We start from the raw sequence: 10560 nt of genomic DNA on the forward strand, positions 1-10560 counted from the left end.
CCCTCCCACCCTCACTCTCCCACCCTTCACTCTTCTCTCTCTTCCTCCTCCCCCTCCTTCTCATCCTCCCACCCTCACCCTCCCACCCTTCACTCTCTTCCTCCCCCTCCTTTTCTTCCTCCTCCTTACCTCACTCTTCTCTCTCTTCCCCTCTCCCCCTCCCCTTCCACCCAACCTTCCCCCCCTCCCCCCTCCCCCTCCCACCCTCCACCTCCCCCCAACCCTCCCACCTTTCACTCTCCCCCTACAAGAGAAAATTCCACACTTAGCCCCACGTTACACCCACACGTGTCGTCAATTATAGCCTGCCATCCCGCGGTCTTTTGGGGATGGGGGGGAGAGGGCGTGAGGGGGTGGGGGGGACAGTCAGGACCTCCCTCTCCCTCCCCCTCCTCCCCATCCTTCGGTCCCTTACTCCCTCCCCTCCTTCTTCCGCTTTCTTTTTCCTCCTTCAATTTTCCTTGACGAGATCTCTTTCTCTTTCTTTCTATTTCTCTCTCTCTCTCTCTCTCTCTCTCTCTCTCTCTCTCTCTTTCTCTCTCTCTCTCTCTCTCTCTCTCTCTCTCTCTCTCTCTCTCTCTCTCTCTCTCTCTCTCTCTCTCTCTCTCTCTCTCTCTCTCTCTCTCTCTCTCTCCCTCTCTAAATAAATAAATAAATAAATAAATGACATAAACAGAATAAAAAAAACAGAATAAATACAGAACAAATAAACAACACAGAGAAAAAAATCAATACAAACGAAAAAGAAAGAAAGAAACATCAGACATATGTAAAAAAAAAAAAAAAATACACACAAGACATGAATAAATAAAAAATGAATATAAAAATAGTGTAAACAAGTAACAGAGAGGAAACACTTAAGAATGACAAGTCTAGGCCGGAAAGGACGGATTATTCTTCCACTTCTGCGAATCTCTCGTTCACGTTCATCCATCTGAAGAGGTGGATGAATTGGGTGGCAGGAGGGGGAGGTGGAAGAGGCAGGAGGGGAGGGAAGTGGTAGAGGCAGGATGAGGGGGGGTGGAAGAGGCAGGAGGGGGGAGGAGGTGGAAGGAGGAGGGATGTGGAAGAGGCAGGATGAGGGAGGTGGAAGAGTCAAGAGGGGGGGAGGTGGAAGAGGCAAGAGGGGGGGAGGTGGAAGAGGCAAGAGGGGGGGAGGTGGAAGAGGCAAGAGGGGGGGGAGGTGGAAGAGGCAAGAGGGGGGAGGTGGAAGAGGCAAGAGGGGGGGTGGAAGAAGCAGGAGGGGAAGGAGGCGGAAGAGGAGGTGGAGGTGGAGGTGGAGGTGGTGGTGGAGGTAGAGGTGGAGGTGGAGGTGGAGGTGGTGGTGGTGAAGTATTAGGTGGAGGTGGAGGTGATTGGTGGTGATGGTGAAAGAGGGAGAGGAAAATTAAAAGGAAAGGAGAAAGTGGAAAACCATACGACAACAATTACGAAAAAGAACTAAAACAAACATATCAAAACACCTTAGAAAAAAAAAAAAAAAAAAAGAAGCAAAACCACAAAAAAATCCCACCAAGAACCAAGAGCAACAACCAAAAACCGGACCACAACAACAGCAACATTGCAACACGCCCACGCCGGCGGAGGGAGACAGACCCCAGCATCCGCCCATCCGACCTGCCGATAGAACGAGATGACGAAGACGAACAGATGGAATGAAAAGGGGAATGAGGGAGGAGGGGGGAAGGGGGAGGGGGGAGGGGGAGGGGAGAGGGGGAAAGGGGAGGGGGGAGGGTGATGACGATCTCCCGGTGACAGAAAGAGATGAGTCGCGTGGAGATGATTCGCGAGACAAAGATGCTTTTGAAGGGAGATTCCAGGACCCAAGATGCGGAGGACTGATGGCGTTCGGAAGTGTGTGTGTGTTGTGTGTGTTGTGTGTGTGTGTGTGTGTGTTGTGTGTGTGTGTGTGTGTGTGTGTGTTGTGTGTGTGTGTGTGTGTGTGTGTGTTGTGTGTGTTGTGTGTGTGTGTGTGTGTGTTGTGTGTGTGTGTGTGTGTGTGTGTGTTGTGTGTGTGTGTGTGTGTGTGTGGAGCTTTCTCTCTCTTTCTGTGTCTATTCTTTCTGTCTGTTCTTTCTGTCTGTCTTGTTTCTTTCTTTCTCTTTTGTCTGTCTGTTTCTATCTCTGTCCGTCTGTCTGTCTGCGTTTCTCTCTCTCTCTCTCTCTCTCTCTCTCTCTCTCTCTCTCTCTCTCTCTCTCTCTCTCTCTCTCTCTCTCTCTCTCTCTCTCTCTCTTTCCCCCCCCCCATCCTTCCTCCCTCTCTTTCCCTATCTATCTATCTATCCTTTTTTTTCATCTCTATCTGTCTCTCGATCTCTCATTAGCCGAGGTAGAGTTAGAAGGGGAGAAGTAAAAAAGAAGAAGAAGAAGAATTGAGGATCGACAAATAAATAGGTAGGGGAAGAGAAAGAAGATGAGAAAGAGAGGGGTGAAATAAGTACGATGATAAAGGAGGAGGAGAGGGAAAGGACACAAATAGAGAGAAGAATGATCGAGTTATCAAAAAGACAGAGAGGAATTTAAAAAAACGGAGAGAGAGAGAGAGAGGAGAGAGAGAGAGGCAAACACAGACAGAAGAGGAGAGAGAGAAGAAGCGAGATAAAAGGAGAGAGAGAGAGAGAGAGAGAGAGAGAGAGAAGAGAGAGAGAGAGAGGAGAGAGAGAGAGAGAGAGAGAGACGAGGAGAGAGAGAGAGGAGAGAGAAGAGAGAGAGAGAGAGAGAGAGAGAGAGAGAGAGAGAGAGAGAGAGGAGAGAAGAGAGAGAGAGAGAGAGAAGGAGAGAGAGAGAGAGGAGAGAGAGAGAGAGAGAGAGGAGAGAGAAAGAGAGAGAGAGAGGGAGAAAGGGGGTGAGTGAGAGAAAGAGAGAGAGAGAGAGAGAGAGAGAGAGAGAGGAAAAGAATGAGAAGAAAGGTAAGACAGATGAAGAGGGGTGAGGAAGAGAGGAAGAAACGAGGGAAAATAAGTGATAAAGAGAGAGGAACGGTAAAAAGGGTAGACCGCAGAAAGGAAATGAAGGAGAGGAAAAGGAAATGGAATGACAGGAAGGAGAAGACAGACACATAGGAAAAGGGATGAAATAAAGTTTGGAATATGGAGGTGAAAGGAAGAAGGAAAAAGGAGAAAAATGAAAAGAGAAGAAAGCAAAGAAATGAACGAAGTAGGAAATACTAGAAAATTGATAAATAAATAAGAAAAGAAACGAGGAAATGTTATTATAGAAATAGATGAATAAAGATGGAAGAAAGGAAATGTAAAAAAAGAGAGGAAAACAGGTAGATAGGGAGGAGGGAGAGAAAACAAATGAGAGGCTAAAGGAAGGGATTAAAAAGCGTACAGAGGGAGAGAAGAAAGAAAATAAAATATAACGAAATTAAAAAGAGGAAGAAGAAATATCGAAAACAAGAAAGGAAATAAGGCAATAGACGAGAGTCAAGAGGGTGAATGAGAGAGAGAGAGACAGAGACAGAGACAGAGAGAGAAAGCGAGAGAGAGACAGACAGACAAACAGAGAGAGAGAAAGAGAGAGAGAGAAAGAGAGAGAGAGAGAGAGAGAGAGAGAGAGAGAGAGAGAGAGAGAGAGAGAGAGAGAGAGAGAGAGAGAGAGAGAGAGAGAGAGAGAGAGAGAGAGAGAGACGAAAGGAACTTAAAACACTCGCAATATCTCTCAAGTTCGGGCGTGGACGAGCCCTTAAGTTTGGCCAGAAAGCATCATTAACGACCCGGCCTCAGATATTGGCTGGCGATAAATCATTTGAGTTAATAGAAGGCCCGGGTCTGTGGAGTTGTTATTGCAAAGGCGGGGAAAAGGAGGGAGACAAAGGGTGTTTGGGGAAGGAAGTGAGACGGGGAAGGTAGCCAGGGAAGGGGAAAAGGATAAGGAGGAATCAGTGGATGGGGAGGAAGAGGAAGGGAGAGGAGGAGTAAGGGGAGAGGGAGGAGGTTTTGAGAAAGGAGTGAGGGCGGGGAATGAGAGGAGGAGAAGGAGAGGGGAAAGGAGGAGTAAGGGGAGAGGGAGGAAGAGGAAAATAAAAGGGGAGACAGCGGGTGTTTGGGAAAGGAAGTGAAACAGGGAATGAGAGGAGGAGGGAGAGGAGGAAGGGTAGATAGACAGAAGAGAAGATTAGGATTAAAAAAAAAAAAAAAAGAGGTTGACGTGTGCTTACGTGTGTACACCGCCAACGTACACCGAAGCTTGTGTCCGCATTCATATACAAACACACCTATTTATACAACCGGCTATATAAAACAAGAGATATCGAGAGCTTATCCGTAAACGACTGATATTCAGAGCCTGAGCCTCCCTTCATTCACCCAGGGATGAGTCTATAACTACAGTGCTTTCCAAGTTAATCTACTTCATGGGGGAAGGGCAAGGGGAGGGAGACGCTGTAGGTGGTTGCGTCCGCGCCCTGCCAAACGCGCATCAAGGACTCAATGAGTGATTTTAGTTAGAGACTTCGCAGGGGTGGTGGAGAAGGGTGAAGGGGTGGGTAGTGGGGGGAGGGGAAAAAGAAAGGGGAGAAACGAGAGAGAGAGAAGGGGGGGGAGGGGGAGAGGGAGGGGGAGGGGGAGGGGGACAGAGAAAAGAGAAGAAGAGAAAGGGGGAGAGAGAGGAGGAGGGAGAGAGAGAGAGAGAGAGAGGGAGAGAGAAAGAGAGAGAGGAGGAAGAGAGAGGAGAGAAAAAAGGAGAGAAGAGAGAGAGAGAGGGAAGAGAGAGAGAGAGAGAGAGGAGGGAGAGGAGAAGAGAGAGGAGAGAAGAGAGAGAGAGAGAGAGAGAGGAGAGGGGAGAGGGAAGAGAGAGAGAGGAGAGAAAAGAGAGAAGAGGAAAAGAGGAGAGAAAGAAGAGAGAAAGAGAGGAGAGGAAAAGAGGAAGAGAGAGAGAGAGAGAGAGAGAGAGAGAGATAAGAGGGAGAGGGGGATAAAGCATGAGCTGTTCCGGCGCTGTACAAACACACAGCATCAACACTCGACACTCACCTTCTTCTTGCCTTGTTTGCATAATCTCTCTCCGCGGCTTGACACATGTGCGTGCGTGTGTGCATAGACCTCTTCATATATACAGGATATATATGTATACATGTTAGTGTGATATTGCATACACATATTGATGTGTGAACAATAGAGTGTTAGTATATATATATATATATAATAATATAATATATATATATTAAAATATATTATATAACATATAATTATATTATTAAATTAAATATATAAAATATATTAAAATTATATATAATATAAAATATATATATAATATACCTATATTCAATAATATATATAAAATATATTTTATATATATAATATTATTTATATATATATATATATATTTGTGTGTGTGTGTGGGTTTGTGTGTGGTGTGTGTTGTGTGTGGTGTGTGTGGGGTGTGGGGGTGTTGTGGTATTTTGTGTGTGTGTGTGAATGTGTTTATTTGAGTGTGTTTATGTGTATGTTGTAATATATTTGTTAAAAAAAAGAGAGGCACAGATAAACAAAACGAACAAAAACATCCAACCAAACAGCTGTTTCTCGTCGTGCGAAGCCAAAAAAAAAAATAAAAAAAAATAAAAAGAGAGAGAGAGAGAGAGAGAGAGAGAGAGAGAGAGAGAGAGGAGAGAGAGAGAGAGAGAGAGAGAGAGATAGAGAGAGAAGAGAGAGAAGAGAAGAGAGAGAGAGAGAGAGAGAGAGAGATACCCCCTCCCCCCCACGCCCGTAGAAACGAAAATAGACAAACTATACGGCACGGCAGACCCAAGCACAGCAGAGGGTTGAAAGGGTAAGCAAAGGACACGAGAACCAGCTGATAAGAACAGATGGTAACAGATGGTTATTTAAGGGAAGTAGGGGGCGGGGGGGGGAGAAGAGGAGGAGAGGAGTAAAAGGTATTAAATAGAGGGAGGGGAGAGGCAAGAGGGGAGCGAGAGGGGTAAGGGTGGGAGGGGGGAAGGGGGGAGAGGGGAAGGGGAGGTAATGGGGTAAAGAGGGTGAAGGAAAGAGGGGAGGAAGAGGGACAAAGGGAGGAGAATAACGCAACGAAGAAGGTAAAAGGGGGTAAGAGAGGGGAAAAGAGAGGAAGATGATAATAAAACATAGTAAAAATGATGATAATAACAATAATAATTAAATTATTAATAATGATAATAATAATAAGGGTTAAATTGTTGATAATGGGGATAAAATTAATGATGCTAATGATGATAATTATAATTATAACAGCAATAATCATAATGATAGTGATCATAATAGCAATAATAACATCATTTAAAATAACAATGATAATGATAATGATAATGTTGATAGTGATAAGAATAATGATAATGATGATAATAATAACAGTAGTGATAATAATAATAATGATAATAATAATAATGAAAATAATAATAACAGTAATAACGATACTACTACTACTACTACAACTACTAAAAATAATAGTATTTATATAACAATGGATAATAATAATAATAGTAATAATAGTAATAATAATAATAATAATAATAATAATAATAATAATAATAACAAATGATGATGATGATAGTGATGGTGATGATGATGATGATCTAAGTGACGATTATGCAAATTGGTAAACAAAAATAAGAAAATACCTGAAGCGCTATTACTGCAATGTCGTCTGAATAAGACTGATGATGATGATGATGATGATGATGATGATTGCAACAATAAAAAAAATGCTATAAAGATAAGAAATAATAGCGATAGTATTAGATATGAAACGCGCGAAAAAGAGAAAATGAAAACTGGAAGCAAAACTGAATTTATTATTATTATTATTATTATTATTTTTTTTTTTTTTTTTTTTTTTTGCAATTTTATTCAGGCAAGAAATTTCCAACTTCAAAAAATTATCTTCACGGGGCTCGTTTTAAGAAGCTGAAAAAGTAAAATATATTTTGCCATCTCTCACGGTAAAAAAAAAAAAAATGAATATGCCGTAAAAATGAGTGAAACAATTATGATAATCCAACTTTTTTGCCATTTAAATTCGAGTCTTTTTCTTCCTCGCAAATATGGCAACTCCATTCCAGCCCTCGAGTTGCCAGTTCGTTCTTTTCCACATTTCTCGTAATACTAATTACAAACGTGCGCCGCCGTTGCCTTTAAACTCCACTTTTAGAAGAGTTTGTATTAACATTCCTCACGTAGTAGCATTACGGCTATTTCCAGTATCTTTTTTCCCTCTCTTTTTTTTTAAAGAATCTTCTTCTTCAAGTTTCATTCGAGTTAGTACAACATCCGGGGCCTTTCTATAAGAGGCTATTCATATACACTTATTCATGATCTTTTTCCCCCTCGCGCCAGAAATATATATATATTTTTTTCAAAAAGCGCGGGGAGAATTCACATGGGAGTCATGACCTCGGAATAGAGGAGAGAGATTTTTCTTCTTTTTTCCTCCATTCTTTCTCTTTATCAGAATACTTTTTTTGTTCTCCTTTCGCTCCTTCTCTCTCTCTCTTTCTCTTTCTCTCTCTCCATTTTTTTTCTTTCTTTTCTTTGGAAGAGAGAATGGGGAAGTATATTTTCATTGTTTTATATTCTTCGGGGAGTGTGTAAAGGTGTTGGATTGTCTTCTGCTTTGCGTATAAAGGATCGGATACGATGTGAAAAACAGGATCCGATAGTGTTTTGTTTTTTACACACGAACACTCAACCGCCTTTATGAAAACCAACTTTATTCGCTCATCCCAAATAATTACGATAATTAAACACGTTAGTAATTATCACTAATATTTATTTTTACTTTTTTCCCTTTCAGGAAGTTCCGAGATTGTATTCCAGAAATGAAATTATAAATAAAAAGTTTCCGGGACTCATTATCATCGCCTTCTGAACCAAAACCGTTTCCCGAATGCTAATGAATATGCAAATGAACATAACGTTGCACTCACGCATCTTTAACGGCATGTAAATGATCCTTAAACACGAACCCCATAAAATAAAACATATCTCTCTCTTTTTTTTCTATTAACCTAAATTGTTTATCCCTTTTTATAATTATTACTGCTACTTTGGAAATATTTTTGCATTTGAATTTCAACGAAAGAGCATCAGCTTTCGGGGATGTTACCTGATGCTGGTTATTAGCATGCAGAAATTGCAGGTCATATAAGGTCACTGGAATACCGTCTTGACGTAACCTGGTTCTAGCCGCGAGGTTCGAGCTTATGCAAGGAAACGGATTCTTGTTTTAGAGAGAAGAGGAGGAAGAGGGGAGAGAGAAAGTGAGAGGGATGAGGAATATATGAGGAATATTAGATATATATATATAATATATCTTATATGATATATATATATGATATATCTATATATATATATACTATGGATGTATGTATGTATATATGTATGTGTGTATGTTGTGTGTGTGTGTGTTGTGTGTGTGTGTGTGTGTGGGTGTGTGCGTGTGTGTGTGTGTGTGTGTGTGTGCGTGTGTGTGTGGGTTTGTGTGTGTGTGTCGTGTGTGTGTCGTGTGTGTGTGTGTGTGTGTGTGTGTGTGTGTGTGTGATGTGTGTATGTGTGTGTGGTATGTGTGTGGTTGTGGTTTGAAGGGGGAGAGAGAGAAAGACGAGAGAGAGAGAGAGAGGAGACTGAGATGGACTGAGAGAGAGAGTAGAGGAGAGGAGAGGAGAGAGAGAGAGACGAGAGAGAGGATGAGAAGAGAGCGAGAGGGAGAGAGAGATGAGACTGAGAGGAGGAGAGAGAGAGAGTAGAGAGAGAGACGAGAGAGAGGAAAGAAAGACGAGAGACGACGAGAGACTGGAGAGGAAGAAGAAGACCGAGAGACAGAGGGTTTGACGGAAGACGGACGAGACGGCACGAGGGAGGAGGAGGAGAAGTGAACCGAGGGAGAGAGAGAGAGAGAGAGAGGAGAGAGAAAGATACCTCAACCCCAGGGTGGCCTTTCCTCTCTTTCGGACTAAGAAGGAGAGAGAGAGAATAAAAGAGAAAACAGAGAGATGAATGAGATGGGATAGTAGTAGAAGAAAGACAACCAGAAAAAATATAAGGACCAGAAAAGAACAAGAATAAAGAAGACGAAAGGCAAATCGAGACAGAGAACCGCCCACATACCCAACCATACCCCAAATAACCTCACAAACAGAATCACACGTAAACACGACGCCAGCTTAACAAACCAGCTTATCAAAGCCTTTACGTAAACAGACACAACGCTATTCCTCTCTCGATCTAGCAACAGGAAGCAGGTGAAAGGCGGAAGAGAAGACAAAATCTTGTTTACATGCACGAATAACAGCTGATGATTGAACTTGCTGTCCGTGGTAGTTGTCAATGACTTGGGGCCTTTGTCGGGTTTATCGGAAAGAGAGAGAGAGAGAGAGAGAGAGAGGGATGAGAGAGAGAGAGAGAAGACGAGAGATCGAGAGAGGAGGAGAGAGAGAGAGGGGGAGAGAGAGAGAGAGAGAGAGAGAGATGAGGAGAGAGAGAAAGAGAGAGGAGAGAGGAGAGAGAGAGGAGAGGTGAGAGAATGGTGAGAGAAAGATGAGAGGAGATAAAGATGATGAGAGAGAGAGATGAGATGAGGAGATGAATGGAGGAGACGAGAGAGAGGAGAGAGGATGAAGTGAGAGACGACGAGGAGAGGAGAGGAGAGGAGAGAGAGGAGAAGAGGAAGGGAGGAGAAATAGAGATTAGTAGAATGAGAAGAGAGAAGAGAGAGAGAGAGAAGAGAGAGAGAGGGGAGGGAGACGAGGAGGGGAGGAGGGATGCTGAGTAGAGAGAGAGAGGGAGAGAGACGCTGAGAGGAGCGGCGGAGAGAGAGAGAGAGAGAGAGAAGAGAGAGAGGAGAGGAGATGATGAGAGAGAGTGAAAGAGAGAGGATGGGAAGAGTAAGAGAGAGAGAGAGAGAGGGGGGGGGAGGGAGAGAGAGGGAGCGAGGGAGATGAGATGGAGAGAGGCGGAGAGAGAGAGGAGATGGGGGAGACGCGGAGGAGAGGACCGGGATGAGATGAAGAGAGTGAGAGAGAGAGCAGAGGAGAGAGAGGGAGGGAGAGAGAGAGAGAGGAGGGGGGAAGAGAGAGAGAGAGAGGAGAGGAGATGAGACAGAGAGAGAGAGAGGATCGAGAGGAGAGATGAGAGAAGAGGAGACACGAGAGTGATGCGGAGAGCGGAGACTGAGGGAGAGAGGATAGAAGAGAGGAGAGAGAAGAGAGGGAGGGAGGGAGGGAGGAGGGATAGGGAGGAGGGGAGAAAGATAGGAAAGAAAGACGAGTAGAGAGAGAGGCGGAGAGATGGACGAGAGAGATGTGAGGAGAGGAGAGATGGTGAGAGGGGATGTAGAGAGACGGAGAGCGAGAGGGAGGGAGAGAAAAAAGGGGAGGGAGGGAGAGAGAGAGAAGGAGAGAGAGAGAGAGAGACGAGAGAGAGAGAGAGAGAGAGAGAGAGAGGAGATGAGATGAGAGAGAGAGAGAGAGTGAGAGAGAGTGAGAGGGGGGGAGGGAGAGAGAGATGAGAGAGGAGATGAGTCGAGAAGAGAAAGAGAGTAGAGATAGAGACTAGAGAGAGAGAGGATGCAGAATGAGGAGAC

This window comes from Penaeus monodon, chromosome 14 (assembly GCF_015228065.2).
Source record: "Penaeus monodon isolate SGIC_2016 chromosome 14, NSTDA_Pmon_1, whole genome shotgun sequence".
Classification (NCBI taxonomy): domain Eukaryota; kingdom Metazoa; phylum Arthropoda; class Malacostraca; order Decapoda; family Penaeidae; genus Penaeus; species Penaeus monodon.